Source organism: Rhipicephalus sanguineus, chromosome 3, assembly GCF_013339695.2.
Source record: "Rhipicephalus sanguineus isolate Rsan-2018 chromosome 3, BIME_Rsan_1.4, whole genome shotgun sequence".
Lineage (NCBI taxonomy): Eukaryota > Metazoa > Arthropoda > Arachnida > Ixodida > Ixodidae > Rhipicephalus > Rhipicephalus sanguineus.
Genome location: NC_051178.1, coordinates 229,924,043 through 229,940,784, shown reverse-complemented (window position 1 = coordinate 229,940,784; position 16,742 = coordinate 229,924,043). Strand labels below are relative to the sequence as shown.

General features: G+C 50.5%; 1 protein-coding gene and 2 non-coding genes across 3 annotated transcripts in view; all 3 read right to left on the bottom strand.

Annotated features, from left to right (window-relative positions):
- The window catches only part of LOC125757775 (outer membrane lipoprotein Blc-like), a 109,228-nt gene that overhangs the window by 38,025 nt on the left and 54,461 nt on the right, over positions 1-16,742 (bottom strand). The window lies entirely within an intron of this gene.
- On the bottom strand, positions 15,982-16,053 carry Trnaa-cgc (transfer RNA alanine (anticodon CGC)). Its single transcript has one exon. It is a non-coding gene; the product is annotated as a tRNA-Ala (tRNA).
- Trnaa-cgc (transfer RNA alanine (anticodon CGC)) lies at positions 16,434-16,505 on the bottom strand. Its single transcript has one exon. It is a non-coding gene; the product is annotated as a tRNA-Ala (tRNA).

The window sequence follows — 16,742 nt, the reverse complement described above, 5'->3', positions numbered from 1 at the left end:
AACAGTTACCCGAAGTCCCGTTTTGGAAAGAGTTCCTTGGGGGCTTCATCAAATGGCAACTAGACCGTCGCATTTCAGTGTCCCCCGGACACCCAGTTATGCCTGAATTTCTTCGGCCTCTATATACGTCACAAATCTTGACAAGCGTCGAGAATGGAGGAATGGGAAAAAATGACGGGTCGATTCAATATCCTGCCCAATCGCTGCCTCCTCTTGCAGGCTTTGAAGAAAGGACTTTAGTGGCCGTTGATCCGCCGCAGCAGCCCGAGATCTGTGCTACGCTTTCGAGAAGAGAGTGTATACGCCCCCTTCGGCTCCTGGCGGTCGGGGCAAGGACAATGACTGTCATTGTGCGGGCCTGTGACTAGCCGTGGCCTCGCTGGCGTGTGTTCTGCACGCACACGAGCGCTTGCGTGGCCCCCACGTACCACGGCCATCATTTCCCAGCGGGCGCCGCTATAACGGCCTTCCGTTCGGTCGCTGCTGCGTCGAAGTGGAGCCGTGACCACAGTTGATCAGGCTTCTGAAAGAGTCCATTGTGGCGCGGACGGCAGGAAAACGGCGTCGCGTGCGCGTGCCCCTTTCTTCGGGTCCGGGTCTTGCTATACGGCCCCGCTGTGGAAGAGGGGTGGTCCACTTTACTTTCAATGGCGCTCCCGGTCCGTGGCGGCGTGTCGAGCACAGCGTAGACCACAGCTCACGCCACAGGAGATCGCAGACACGTTTCTTTAATTTTTCTCATATTTTTTTTTTATTTCTGCGTTTTTATCCTTTTGTTGAGATCAAGCCCGACATTCAACCGTCATTTTTTTTACGAGGGACTTGTTTGTACACGTGACCTTGTCCACAATGTTTAGCCACCTGTGTTGAGCGACGATTGAGGAGGTGTGGCGCGCAGGGAGCGGGGGGGGGGGGGGGGTAACGTAGTGGTCGGTTTCTGCGTCCTCCGAGCGTGCTGCAGACTGAGTCCGGCAAAGAGCGGTTGAGTTCCATGGTGCGGTCGTAAACATTGTGCATTCACCGTTTTATTACCGTTGAATATTTGCATGCGCCTTACGTTGTCCGTTTGTTGCTCCCTAGTGACATCGTAGAAACGGAAGTGGATGTATAAATAGACTCACGACACAAGAGACCACACAGGTCTCCCTGGAAAGACAACAGGCATGCTGAAAGATCGAGAACATCTATATCGTTCTTCCAGGAGTCTGCACGCGGTATACTTATACGGAGATTTTTGGCGCGACTGAGGAGCAATACCAAGATTGTTCGTGTGGCATGCGCGTATATTCTCCACTAATTTCTTGACCTTATCGTCTACAACGTTATTTTAATTCTCCGGACGGCAACGTATAGCAGGCACGGTGCCGGTTGTGTTCCTTTCTTCTTTCTTTTTTTCTTTCTTTTATTGCACACTTTTACATCTCATTTCAACGTCGTCGTGACGAGCTGATAGAGATCATCTCTCGTTGTGGGCGGGACGTCTGGACACCTCTCTACCAAGGCGCAACGTATACGTTCCCCGTAAAAACAAAAGCTAATCGTTGAACACCTTTTGTGTATCGCTTATAGTCTGAAGCCACGCATGGCACGCGTATAACGGAGAGGCCTGCTCGAAAAGCCCAGCGAGCATCGCGTTACGCCAGAAATGATTGACGAGGGCAAGAAAAAAGGTGACGAGAGGCGTTTGTACACACCATAGGTGTGTAGCCGTGAAATGCATGAAGCGTTTTCAAGGTCCCTTCGCGTATACACTCCGGCACAAGTTGTCGTGACACGCCTGCGCTCGAGATCGTCCGCGATGACTCCTATGTAGTGGCGGCGGCGGCGGAGGCGGCGTCTGGAGTAATTGAAGAGGGGTTGACCTTGTGTGCGCCAAGGGGGCTAATTATCGCCGACGAACTGCAGGGCGACCGCGGGACGCGTGTTTATAGTACACACGCACAAAACGGCGGGCCTGTTTCACGCGGGAGTCATGCAGGCGCACGCATGTATACTGCCACGGTGTTGAGTGAGTGAGCGGCCCAGTCACGACGGGTCTCTCTCATCGCTGGTCGAAAGCGTGAACGCACTTATCAAACACCTATTATGACATGCATCGCCCGCTTCATACAGGATGCCACCGCTTGTTGTAGACAGAGAGGCCGGCCGTGATGAGAAAGAAGCCTTGTCCGTGGGCACTTCGCGCCCTCTAAACCCAATCCGTGGTTGGGGAGCCGAGAATGGCTACACACCGTTGTATCTGGTCGTAATACACTGTGGCGAGGCCGGTCAGCCAATTTAATTTATCTTCTTGATCTCGGCGGGCACGTTTAAATGCGCGGTTGAGATGTTTGCTTACTGCAGGGGCCGTGGGTATAGGTGAGGTGAAAACTGCGGTCCACTTATGCACGGTCGAAGACAAGTCAGATTGGGAGCGTAAATAGGGAGCGGACGTCCAGACTGAATCGCCACCGTTCAATCGGTCGTAGCTTTCCCATACTGGAGCATGGACGCTTTATGTTGATCGTATGTATATGCGTCGCAGTTGTGAACTGCTCGGTCAGTGAACTATATGCGTGCTCAGCGTGTGTTGAATTTAGAAGTAGAGGTTAGCAAAATATTTACAAAGTATACTTTATTCATGCTATCTCTTCCAACTGGGAGGCTACGCACAGGTCGCCGATTCCGCAACTTCACAAACGAAAAGGAAGAAGCTCGGGTTTCGCTTTTTACAAATCGCATGACTAAAGCATGGAGGTCGTGACAGGTCGGGTCATGTGATTCGTGATGAACTCACCAAGCCCCTTAACTTTTTTTTTTCTGACCTATACGGCCCACACGCTTTCTGAGACAGCGCTGGCATACTTCAGTTAGAAGTAAACAAGAAAGTGTTACGCGCGTGAAAAACGAGAAACATAACAACAGAGTGAGGGGTGAATGTGCCTTTCAGCAAGCGTCGCACCTTTAGAACAACATAAGGGATAAGATTGCCCTTAATGTTCACTCTGTTCAGCATGTCCTACATCTGCGTCGGCAGCAACATAATTGACTCCGTCAATCTGCTTCGGTCTCGTTATCCAATTACGCACGGCGGGCGGGCATTTCGGAGAGGGCGTCATCGTTTCTATACGTGACGTAAAAGTGGTCACGCGCGAACCGCAATCGTGCTTCGCGTGACGAGGAAGGAAATGCTCCTTGCGAGGAACTATTCCTTCGTTGCCCCGCGTTGCTGTTGCTGTTCGCCTGCTTCATATTCTTTTTTTAAGACAACTCACACGTGGTTACCGTCTCCGGCTTTTGCCGTGCATACGCGCTAGCGCGCGCCGAGCTAGCTCTGTTTTCATTGGTTCTTTTTTCTCTTTTTTTTAATGTAATAGAGTCGAAAAAGAAACGTATCCGAATTCCCTCATACCCTGCCTCTCACCTATCCTTTTTATAGGTCTCCGGCGCGTTACATATAAGCGTGCGCGTGTTGAAAGAATAATATGCGGGGACAGGGAACTCGCCGCCTCCTCCCCATTTATATCGTGCTTCTTGCAGGCGTGCTTCTGTGGCGCGAGTTTAGGATACCGAGGGCAGGAAAGTATTCTTTTTTTTCTTTTCTTTCAAGCGCCGCTTTCGTCTGTCATCCAATACGCGGCCGTCATCGTTCCTTCGCATGGATATCGCACGCAGTTCATTCTTTATTGCTCCCTCCAGGCGCGCAGTCTTCAAGCTGTAAACTTGCTCAGCTGCACACGCAGTTCGTTATACCCAAAAACGAGCCTACTCGCCTTTCACCTCTCTCGGTCGTTTTTCTGGAAGGCTCGCGGCCCTAGGGCGCGTGCCTGCGCAAGTGAAGACTGTTGCATGCACGCGGCAGAACTGACTTTAACGCCGGAGTGCAGTATCCGACGGGGAGATATTTATAGACGGGGGAACCAGAGGCGCGCGCGCGCTCAACCTTTTTGCTCGCGGGAGTCCATGCGGTCGCGAGCTAGTGTGAGAGACCGCAGATGAGACAGAGGCCAGCAGCGCGAGCGACCGGATGCATATACTTCGCAGCCTACCGCATATCTGTGCGCGTGTAGCCTGACGATAGTGCTTGGACGGGGTATCTTGTGTCTCCGCCGCCCCCGCGCTGTCTTCGGCGATTAATGCGTCATCTCGCGGCCATTCTTTAAGCGCCACGTCACTCGCGGTACTCCCCCTGGCTTGATCCCCTCTGCCTGCCTATATACATGACTGCTTGCTACGATGATTGTTGCCTTTGTGCCTTTATATATTTATCTATACTGTTCACTCTCTGATTCATTTGGAATGGCCTGGTGTCCTTGATGGCTTATCACTCGCCGGTGACTATAAGTGGCTTGAAATTACTTCGCTGTTAGAGAGTCACGGTCTTCCATAACGCCACTCCATACTTCATCACCGCCTCTTTGTTTTCTGCGTTCATTCTACGAGGGAGGGATGGCTCCTTCCTCGCATATCTCTGGCTTCGCGTTGCTGTTCCTAAAGTCACATTGTCGTTGGTCTTCGTCCCATGCACTGATCTACTCTGTCTATTCTACACTCCCTTTGTACTTGGTTGCTTTTGTGCTCAATGAAACTGATCCTTTGCTCGCATACCTCTAGGGTTTCTCGGCCTCTCCCCTTACTCGACTTTCCCTCCCCCACTTTTCTTTCGCTCTATTCATTCCACTCCTCGCATATCTTCCTCTCTGTCTGAAAATGGCGACACATTTTTCAGCTGCCATCTTGACTGTCGTTGCCCAAGGCGCGTCCTTTGTTTTGGCATCGTATACCCCCTCTTACCCTCCTTTCCTCCTCGGCTTACGTCTCCTTTGATCCTTCCATTCGATTAGTGGTCGGGTTCTTGTTACGCGCAGTGGGAGATATATCTTACGCAACTGTCCCGCGCTTCTTGCGATACGCGACCTGCTGACTCGCGCAGCTATCGTGTTGCCGACCCGAGCTCCGAACAGAAAGCAAATCCGCCCTGATCGTATTTCGTTGCGCGGCGGCTACATTCTCCTGTTGCATATTGTATCTATCCTTTCCTCCGATTTCCATCCTCCGAATAGATGGAGTTCCAGCTACTCTATTAATTGGAAGAGCAGGAGAAGCAACTTATTGTCCCACATTTCAGAGTATTTTACAGAGTTCTTGTTACGGAGCACGATGAACAAGACGGCACGTATTCCTTAGAGGAGTAAGGGCCCTCTCGATAACAGAGCTAAATATGGATGCATGCAATTGCTTCAGCACAAAGGAGTTCATTACCAATTGTCTTCAGTGGGTATAAATTTAGCGGTTCAGTACCTCTTGCCATTTTTTCCGAGTACACGTAATAGCACAGAGGCAGGGGCGTAGCCAAGGGGGGGGGGGGGTTCAAACCCCCCGAAATTTTTCAATTTTGCTTGCGTATATATACACGCACACATACGAACATACATAAAGTATGGTTGAACCCCCCCCCCTCCCCCCGAAAAAAATTTCTGGCTACGCCCCTGCACAGAGGAAATGACGTAACGTATATATCAAGTTAGCTTCGGCTTAATCCAGACAAGAAAGTGAAGTGTTAAAAGGACATGAAACTTCACTACTTGTAACCCGAAAGAAAACAAGAATTTTTTTGTTTCTTTCAGAATCAACGCGGATGAATGAGAAAACAAGGCGACTGCATGCTGAGTGTTTTCGAAACGCACCTTGGTGATTAGAGTATTCCATATGGAAGCAGAAAGACTTGAGGTTCGAACGACTGTGACAGCAGTGCTCTCAGTCGTACTCGACTTGCTCAGGAAGTGTGTACGGAACTCTACTCAGTATAATATAGATAAGAATGCCCAGCGCGACACCAGAAGTGTAGAGTGCGGGGAATGCAAGGAAGTCAGCCAGCGCGTGAGGCACGATGCACACATACTAAAGAAAGAAAGAAAGAAAGAAAGAAAGAAAGAAAGAAAGAAAGAAAGAAAGAAAGAAAGAAAGAAAGAAAGAAAGAAAGAAAGAAAGAAAGAAAGAAAGAAAGAAAGAAAGAAAGAAAGAAAGAAAGAAAGAAAGAAAGAAAGAAAGAAAGAAAGATGCCCTAGTCACTAATGCCTGACTTTTCTTCCTTGCGATGTCGCAGCGCCGGACGTGACTGTAGGCGACCGAGGAATGGTCTTTGGTAGAAGCTTCATTTTATACCTCCCGCCCTGAATCAGCTGCACACCAAGGATGACACAAGCTGTGCTGTAAATATTGGCAGGTATTTATCACGTAGAGGTATACGTATACCAGCCACTGCAAAGGCATCAGGAATGAAGGGTTTCCCCGAAGTGAGGCTCTTAAAACAATTGCACTGCGCTTGCGTCGTTCACGCGGTGATTACACACACCCGTATCGCTTGCGTACTTCGATGTTTTGCTGACTCTACAGCTCTCTGCACCGATTGGCCTGAGGGCTTAGAAACAAATAAAGAAAGCGAGGGAAGGTCCAAGTTTGTCCCATGGCATTTTCTCGCCATTCCAGGCACGCCTGCTACATAACTCTTTCTTTCGTAATAAAAAGAAGCGACTATTTCATGCTGCCGAGCGAACGACAATGTGTCAACATTCCAAGCGGTTCTCGGGGGTCGTTTAGATACCGCAGATATCCTGGTTGTCGTTCTTAGGACGTGTTATCATTCCATAATGAGGCTGTAATTCGGGAGAACGAGCTAGAGGACGCAATTATGTTTCCAAATTCGCCACTGCCTTACGTGGGTGCGATTAATTACCAAATACTTAGTTTCGAAGCTATACGTGGCCAGAGAGGCGCCGCTTCGGTTTTTTTTTTTCATACTCGTTTCTTTCTTTCTTTTTATTCATGGATGGAAGGAGAGGCGTCAGTTAGGCGAAGATCCAGTCTCGCACAGCATACGTTAGTACCTCTATGCCTACGCCTCTGCGTGGAAGTACAGTAAAACTAAGGTAAGAATACTTAAGATTGCTTTCCTAAAGTAGGAATAAGCGCGATCGACGCAGCGAGCGTCCTTTCACTTTGATCAATGCAGCACGAACGCGCTTTGAAGGAACCTTCAGGAAAGCACTGATGTGGGACTTGTCCGTGCAACATTGCAGAAAAAATAAAAAAAAACGGCGTATACAGAACAGGGGCGGTGGCAAAAGCGACACGACAGCACCGGTGGTGTCACTTTTACCATCGTCCATGCTGTTCTGTGCGTACAATTTTTTTAACGAAACTGAAAGGGCCGTGCGGCGCGGAGATAGGACATTCGTGCTGTATTCTGCGCGCGCTGGCTTTTACGTTACTCTAAATTATCGCGGGGTTTTCTCACGAGAGCTGCACCCGAAACGGCGCGTATAGTCCAGGTAAAAAGATCTGAAACAAACAAACACAGTAAAAAGTGAACTGCGTTCCAAGCAGCAAAGGATAATAAAGGCAGGCAACCGAGCGAATCAAGCCGAAACAAAAGGGAAGACAGATTTGCGTGTCTTCAAAAGTTTCCGCCGCCGCTCTCCATTTTCACACACATACATTTTGCGGAGCCTTTCCATCTTTCCCGATGCTCTCTTACGTCCGGAGTTCACAAGAGAAGGAAAAGAGCCCCAACGCGATCGGGCGCAGCGTAACCGACCCGAGCGAGCGTGATGAGTGGACGAGGATAGCACGCGTGCCTCGAGGCTTGCGTGGCGGCGGAGTCGTAAAGCGCCTCCGCTTGCCGCCGCCACCGCTGCGCGCCGGTCCTTGCCGTGTAGCGTGGAGGCCCCACGGAAGTTGGCTGCCTGTCTTTCGCGTCGGCCAAGCGGCGTGCCCCGCTATCGGCGTACTGACGGCCACGGGACTCTCTCCTTGTCGTCGATTCGAGATAAATGCGCGCGAACAAGCGACAGCGTCAGCTACCCCGTCCATCATCTCGGTTTCGCCGCGGCCGCTCACGAAGACGGGCTTTCGTGTGGTGAGTAGAAGCGGTAAATTTTGTTGCACACAGCGCGCTATTTGCGAACGATCGACGCCGCCTGTTTCATTAGCAGGTGTCACGTGCGGTACTTTGCCTAACAGCTTCCTTTTAAAGTTTAAAACACAGAACGGCCATGCGTTGTTTGCGTATACGGCGTGAGTGCATGGGTACATTTCTTGCGTGACAGTCTGTCCGTGTTTTCTGCGCTGTACTGCTAACCCAAGGGGGATCAAGGCGACACGGGAAAAGCGTCACGCGAGCCTCGGTGTATTATTTAACCGTTCAACGCACCAATTCGTCAACATGATCATGTTCAACCTGTTAAGGGAGCACGAAACTAAAGACAAATAAACGACTGAGAACTTAGATAGAGATGCAGAACTATCGATGGTACTATCGATACTATCGATAGCTGAGTCACTATCGAACTATCGATGGTAAAAAATACCATCGATAGCGCTGTCGAGAGTAAAAAATTCGATGGTACTATCGATAGCATAAAATCAACTGCACGAACTCATTGCAGAATAAACTTGGTTCCCCGCGCGCGTGGTAGATAGGGCAGATGGAGTAGAAGGATGAAGGTCAAGAAAGTTCACCTGAGTGCTTTGCTGACCCATGATCATAAAGTCAAACTATTCAGCTGTAGCGGAAAGGAAGGCGTTAAATGTAGTGGAACTGTGCGGCTTCAGATTTATATTGCATTTGTGACTTCAAAATACAAAAATTATCATGAACTGAGCTTGTTAATTGTAAGGTGTAATTGGTTGCTTTTGGATGTGAAATTATTGGTCTATTGATGGGCATATTCCGCCATTTTTACTGCGGAAATAATTTATTTCTTTTGCCAAGAATTGCTCATAAATTACGTGCCGGACGCGAATTACTATTCGCGTCCGGCACGTAATCTTAACAGAATGATCTCAAACAATCGTGAAGCTTCTCAAACATTACGGCGCGGTCTGCGTCAAAGTACCGTGCTAAGTCTTTGTGAGTGAAACCCGAATACATCAAAACAAAGCCATAAAAACGCGTGGCAGTAATATCGCTACTAATATTAACCATGGTGCTGCCGATTGCACTATCGATAGTTTGTCGATAGTAGTACTATCGATAGTTTCTCTAAATTTCTCTAGTTTCTCTAGTTTCTTGATAGTTTAAAAAAAACTATCGATGCTATCGATAGTCAATTTACCGATAGTTCTGCGTCACTACTGAGAACATGAAAGGGACAAACGAATACGAGCTCTGCCTAAACAAGGTAGACCAACCATGCATACCCCGTGTTATGTTGGGGTTCGGAGCCCCGCAGCACAGGAACCACACCAGACAGCGGCTAGCAGGAGACTGTTTTATTGCTTTCTTTTAGAAGCGGACGAGAGGAGGCAGAGGAAGTTACAGCGCGGGCAGAAGACGTAACACGATATGCAGGAGCTGGGGACGAGAGTCTGAGGAAGGCGCCATGCGCGTGAGCGCGTCGGGCAGCACCGGCAAGCGAGGCACAACCTCTGGAGTGGCCGTGCGTCGGTTGATGTGCGCGTACACGACATCCCTTACCCCTTAGACGGGGTCACCGTATCGGTCAGGTGGACGCCGATCACGTTGGGGCCTCGGTGCAGTTTGGTGCTGCGCGGACCCGCTGGGTTGGTCATCGCGAGCTTGCGTCGCACAAGTGTCCAACCTGGCCTCAGCTTCGCTATGCTCGGAGTCGGGCGTTGTGGGCAGATCATGCGGCGGCGTCGCTTCCGCTGGGAGCGAGATCACGTACGGAGCCGGCACTGTTTCTTGTTGATCACTTGCTACTGGTCCGTTCGTTTGATCGTTCCGCGGCGAATCTTCTGTCGGGTAGGCCTCTGCACCTGGCTTTATGTGATCAAGGTGCCGACGAACCGTTCCGCTTCTTGACTTGATTAGCCAAGATCGATGTCCGAGTCTCTTTAACACGGTTCCGCCAACCCAAGCAGGACTCCCTGCAAAGTTGCGGAAAAAGACCGATTGCCCGATTTCTATCTTTCTTGGCAACTCAGCAACGCTGTGGTCAGTGGTCACCCTCTCAGCTGGTCGCGGCTGAATGCGTGTCAGTGCCGTTGAGAGCTCGCGGCCGAACATGAGTGCAGCTGGCGTTTTGCCCGTCGTTACTGAAACGGTGGTGTGCTGTTTCAGCTGAAAACGAGCCAGCCTGCACGCAAATGTACCTGACTGATCCTTTGCAAGTGCCTGTTTCGTTTCATACACCATTCTTTCGGCTTGCCCATTCGTGGCCGGATGATAGGGTGCACTTGTGATGTGCGTCACCCGATTCTTCTTCAGGAATTCTTCCATTTCCGCAGAAACAAAGGACGGGCCGTTATCCGTGACCACCCTTTCGGGAATGCCGAAAGTTGCGAACAGGTTTCGCAGTTCCTCGATCAGTGTCGGCGACTGTATGTTCCGCATGGTGCGCACTTCGAGCCACTTGCTGTATGCGTCCACCTACAATTAGGAGCATCCTTCCCTCCACAGGCCCAGCGAAATCCGCGTGGATTGTGTGCCATGGTGTTGTCGCACGTTTCCACTCGGGAGCTGGTGCTTTAGTTGGAGTTTTCTGGTACTGGCAGCAAGTTGCACAACTCTTGACCACCCGCTCTATGTCGTTGTCGACACCGGGCCACCAAAAATAGCCTCGAGCGCACGCCTTCATAGCTACCACGCCCCTGTGACCTGCATGTGCTAAGTCGAGCACGTCTTTCCTTGCTCTCTCTGGAACGACCAGTCTGGCACCACGGATCACGCAGCCTTCCTGTAGCGAAAGCTCGTGTCCAAGCTTTGTGAACGCCGAAAATTCCTGCTTGGGCAACCGGCGTAGCTCTCCGTTTGAGACGGCTGTCATCACGCGGGATAACAGTGGGTCATTCCGGGTCAGCTCAGCCAGTTGACGCGGTGACAGCTCGAAACGTGGCGCGGACGCAAGCATAAGCACATCTCCCGGGGAGCATGGCTCATCTACCTGCGCGGGCAGTGGCAGCCTGCTGAGCGCGTCAGCATTTTGGTGCAGGCGTCCAGGCCTGTAGACCAATCGTAGTCGTATGTGGCCAATTTCAGACACCATCGAGTCATCCTCGGTGACAATATCTGGGGGATTTGCTTCTTCTCCCCCATGATGCCTAGGAGCGGTTGGTGATCCGTTAATACGGTCACGTGCCGGCCAGCGACATATTGGTGAAAGTGGCTGACGCCATAAACTACCGCAAGGCCCTCTTTATCGAGCTGCGAGTAGTTTTTCTCAGCGCTTCCCAAAGTTCGTGACGCGAATGCAATGGGAGCCTCTCGGCCGAACGCATCCTTTTGAGCGAGAATTGCGCCGATGCCGTATGGCGACGCATCCACGGACAGAATGAGAGGCCTTTTTTCGTCATAATGCGCAAGGACTGTCGAAGACCGAATCATCTTCTTAAGCATCTCGAACGCATCCTGATGTTTTTTCTCCCACTTCCAGGGCGTGTTCTTCTCGAGAAGCCCATACAACTCTGCAGCTACTGTCGCTCTGTTCTCCAAAAAACGATCGTAAAAGGCGAGAAGCCCTAAGAAAGCCTGCAGAGAGGTCTTGTCAGTCGGTTTTGGCGCCTCAAGGATTGCCTTTACCTTTTCTTCGGTCGTATGGACACCCTGAGCATCGATTTTATGACCGAGAAATTGGACTGAGCTGATGCCGAAGCGGCACTTCTCTTGCTTGAGTCGCAGACCTTTGTCGCTTAGCCTCGACAGGACTTCCTCTAGACGTTGCGCATGCTCTTTAACGTCCTTCCCGCTGACAATAATGTCGTCAAGGTAGACACTCACCCCCTGAATTCCGGCCAGTGTCGTCTCCATCATCCGCTGGAAGATTGCTGGTGCAGCGGAAACTCCAAAAGGGAGGCGATTCACCTTGAACAGTCCTTTGGTGGTGTTGACGGTGAGCAATGCGGCTGTCTCGTCGTCCACTCTTAGCTGCTGATAGGCCTGGTATAGGTCTAACGTCGAAAATGTCGTTCCACCGCGCAACTTTGCGAACACCTCCGCAGTTGTCGGCAGTGGGTACGCCGTCTTCTTGACCACCGCGTTAACTGTGCTCCTGTAATCTCCACAAACGCGAAATGTTCCATCCTTTTTGCGCACCCACACCAAGGGTGTGGCCATTTCGGCGTGTTGCGTCGGCTCCAGGATGCCTTGTTTTTGCAGGCGGTCGAGCTCTTCCTCCATAGGCTCTTGGTAAGCTAGGGGTACTGGACGTGCTTTGCAAAACTTGGGTGTGGCACCTTCTTCCAAGTCCAAGTGAACCAATGGACCCACGTAGCCGTCGATACCTTCCTTAAATACATCAGGATGGCGTGCGAGAACCTCCTGGATCGCTTGGCTTGGTTCGGCGACCTGGTTTATTCCGTGCACACGGATGTTCAGTGCTGAGAACCAGTCACGTCCGAGCAGGTTGCACCCAGTCCCTTTCATTACCAGCAGGGGCAGCACGTAGTCCTTTGATTTGAAACGCACACGAACCTGTGCCGAACCGACGGTGTCAAGTTCTTCCCCTGACCAGGTGCGTAAGTCTAGGGGTTCTCTCGAAAGCTTTGGGGCGTTCGATGGCCACGTTTGGTGGTAGGTAGCCTCACTGATGAGAGAACATGCGGCGCCCGTGTCCACTTCGAATTTCAGGGGCCTTCCCTCGACTTTCACGTCAACGAGGAATTTAGGGCAGGGTTGTCGCCCACTCACGGCATGTAGGTCGTAGCACCTATCGGTGTCTTCGAAGTCGTAGCACACAGGTTGGGCGTTAACCATGTGAGTTCCTTGCCGGGCGTTGAGGTTGCCTTCTTTGTTTTTCTTCTTTTTGGAGATGCAGGCGTTCTCGATGTGGCCCTTTTTGGAACAAAAACGGCATTGCGCTGTACTGAATTTGCAGGTGTCAGCCTCGTGCCAGCCGTCGCATCGGTAGCAGCGCCGTTGCTGAGCCGAATGCTTGCTTTCCTTTTTAGACTGCGAAGTCTTGTGCACCTCCGCGGAGCTCGTCGCTCCCTTAAGTCCTCGTTGCTGCTTCGACGCACTTTCGGACGACAGTGCCAAGTCCAACGCGCGTTGAAAAGTCAAGTCTTTCTCCGCGAACAGTCGCTGCTGCAGATGCTCGTCGCGGATGCCGCACACGAACCTGTCGCGAAGCATCACATCTTGGGGCAGCATGGTGGGGTTCGCCAGAACGGCTGCGTGGCCTTCTGCCGGTGGCGTCGATGTAGCAGACGTTGTCGCTGGCACTCCGAAGTTGCAGTCAGCTGACAAGCTTCTGAGGGCTGCAACGTAGTTGCTGATCGACTCCTCCGGCCGCTGGTCGCGTCGCTGGAACACGTACCGGCTGTACAACTCAGACGGTCGCGGATCGAAGTGCTTCTGCAGAAGGGCAACTATGTCGGCATAGCCCACCTCTCCAGGAGTCTTCGGCGCGACCAGAGCGCAGGCAGTTTCAAAGGTGTCGGCTCCGCATAGCGTCAGGAGGAGCGCGCGCTTCTTTTCTTCGTCGCAGACGTCGTTCGCCACGAAGTAGAAGTTCAGGCGCTGGATCCAGGATGACCAGTTCTTGCCGCTAAACGGCTCGATGGCGGCCTGCATTCCTCCAGTAGCCATGGGCGTAACCTAGAGAGCTGCGCACTTATAAAATTCCACTTCTCGTCGCCAGTGTTATGTTGGGGTTCGGAGCCCCGCAGCACAGGAACCACACCAGACAGCGGCTAGCAGGAGACTGTTTTATTGCTTTCTTTTAGAAGCGGACGAGAGGAGGCAGAGGAAGTTACAGCGCGGGCAGAAGACGTAACACGATATGCAGGAGCTGGGGACGAGAGTCTGAGGAAGGCGCCATGCGCGTGAGCGCGTCGGGCAGCACCGGCAAGCGAGGCACAACCTCTGGAGTGGCCGTGCGTCGGTTGATGTGCGCGTACACGACACCCCGCACAAAGCGTTAGTGAATTTATTCGGCGTAAGCCGGCCGGTGTCTGCAGAGTTGAACAGCAAGAAAAGCGCGTATACAAGAAAGCACGGTCACACAGTATACCAGTGCTGAAGAGTCAGCTCGCGTCTTGTATTAAGTGCGGAGCACTTTAGGGGACCGGGCTGTCGTAGGCTGTGATCGTATAGACTATTTCACGGACGGGCTGTTAACCTTGCCGTGTTTTATCTTGAACAACTAAGCGAACAGTGTTACGGTGGGCGTATACACATGAAAACTGTTGGGTTGGTGCATTCGGCGTTTCCTGACTTTATCAGTTCACGTCAGGTATGCAAAAATGAGAAAACGTTCGTTTAACAGCCCATGATGGCGGCGCCCATATGCCTCACGTAACATAGTCTATATGCTGTCGTCGTAGCTTGGCGTAACGCAGGAAAAGTAGAGTAGAGCGGAGTAGATCCTAGAAACTCTGGCACACACCCACGCTGGGGGATATAAAAATGCACAGCCATCTGAGCGCGCGCTCGCGCCAAAGAAAAGCATTCTTCCTCTTGTTCTTCGAGTGCCTTGATGATTATATTAACGCAGGCAAAACCACATATAGCATAGCAAACTGTAGCATATTGAGCGCGCGCTCGCGCCAAAGGGAAGTCTTCTTCCTCTTGTTCCTCGAGCGCAGGCAAAACCCCGTTTAAAAATTGAAAAAGAGGAAGCAAGCGAGAAATAGAAAGAGAGAGAAAGAAATTAAAAAAATAGGAAGAAAAATAGAAATAAATAGAAATAAAGAGAAAAAACACAGAAGAAATTGGAATAGGGAACAAAAAAGAAAGAGAAAATCGAAGAGAAACAAAGAAGGCTGCCCAGTTCCGCACTTCCTTCAGGCTTGGCACCCCTTGTACGGAGCTGCCTTAACTATTTTTCTTGTGTTCGCGTCTTTCGTGCGGTTCAACGCACCAACTTGCCCAAACCAGAGCACTCCTAAACCATGTCTTTCCTTTGCGTTATTAACGCGGTGCCATATGCATTGGCACACTATTACGAAATGCATCATTTGCTCCGAAGATGACATGTTCATAAGAAGGGACGAACGGTTATTGCCGGGAGGAGCGCAAAAATGTGTTCTGTACTGTTCTCTGGTGCGGTTTATTTTTCCTTATACTGTTACGCAATCCACAAGCATTCCAGTGCTGCTGTCTGTTCCACTGTGAGGTATCCGCAAAGACGAGACCTTGCCTAAGCAGTTAGCCATCAATGATATGTCTTTTATTTATGCTCTTTGGGAGCTATGGTGTTATGCCAATGGTCGCACGAACTTGGCGGGCTATATACTAATTATTCACAGGAGCAATTATGGCGCTGTGGTGTTCATGTTCATTATGATGTTCATGGTGTTTTCAGGCGCGATGGCTTCATAATATGTATGCCAACATATTCGCCATTTATAAATTCATGTATAGACTTTTCTTATATAGAACAGCTTTTGTTCGGGCCGGCGGAAATATTTGCCGAATACACATGTCCTTCGTATGAAGGAAAGATTACTTTTAAGGGCTCGTTTTTTCTTTGTTAGACACAATATTAATGAGAACTAACAGACAGCAATGCCAAGGAAAGTATAGGGGGTGTTATTTGTAGTAATTCGAATATAAATGTGAAGAAAGTAAAGTGGACGAAAAGATAACTTGCCGCCGGCAGGGACCGAGCCTGCGACCTTCGAATAGCGCGTCCGATGCTCTAACACTGAGCTACGGCGGCGGTCATCTCCCCGTCCACTTTATAGGGTATATATGTGGATTGAAACTTAGGAGTGTCAGTCAGCGCCAGCCGCAGCCATGGCGGCGAGTGTGGAACACTCTTTTTTCTGCCTTTTTGGCGTCACGTAGCACGTGATCTATTTACGAGCAGGCAGCTGACCAATAATCCCTCGCATACTACCTGAAGGCATCATGTCTGCCAGAACGAGACCCTCGCTATGAATGAAGGAAAGATTACTTTTAAGGGCTCGTTTTTTTCTTTGTTAGACACAATATTAATGAGAACTAACAGACAGCAATGCCAAGGAAAGTATAGGGGGTGTTATTTGTAGTAATTAGAATATAAATCTGAAGAAAGTAAAGTGGACGAAAAGATAACTTGCCGCCGGCAGGGACCGAACCTGCGACCTTCGAATAGCGCGTCCGATGCTCTACCCCTGAGCTACGGCGGCGGTCATCTCCCCGTCCACTTTATAGGGTATATATGTGGATTGAAACTTAGGAGTGTCAGTCAGCGCCAGCCGCAGCCATGGCGGCGAGTGTGGAACACTCTTTTTTCTGCCTTTTTGGCGTCACGTAGCACGTGATCTATTTACGAGCAGGCAGCTGACCAATAATCCCTCGCATACTACCTGAAGGCATCATGTCTGCCAGAACGAGACCCTCGCTATGAATGAAGGAAAGATTACTTTTAAGGGCTCGTTTTTTTTCTTTGTTAGACACAATATTAATGAGAACTAACAGACAGCAATGCCAAGGAAAGTATAGGGGGTGTTATTTGTAGTAATTAGAATATAAATCTGAAGAAAGTAAAGTGGGCGAAAAGATAACTTGCCGCCGGCAGGGACCGAACCTGCGACCTTCGAATAGCGCGTCCGATGCTCTACCCCTGAGCTACGGCGGCGGTCATCTCCCCGTCCACTTTATAGGGTATATATGTGGATTGAAACTTAGGAGTGTCAGTCAGCGCCAGCCGCAGCCATGGCGGCGAGTGTGGAACACTCTTTTTTCTGCCTTTTTGGCGTCACGTAGCACGTGATCTATTTACGAGCAGGCAGCTGACCAATAATCCCTCGCATACTACCTGAAGGCATCATGTCTGCCAGAACGAGACCCTCGCTATGAATGAAGGAAAGATTAC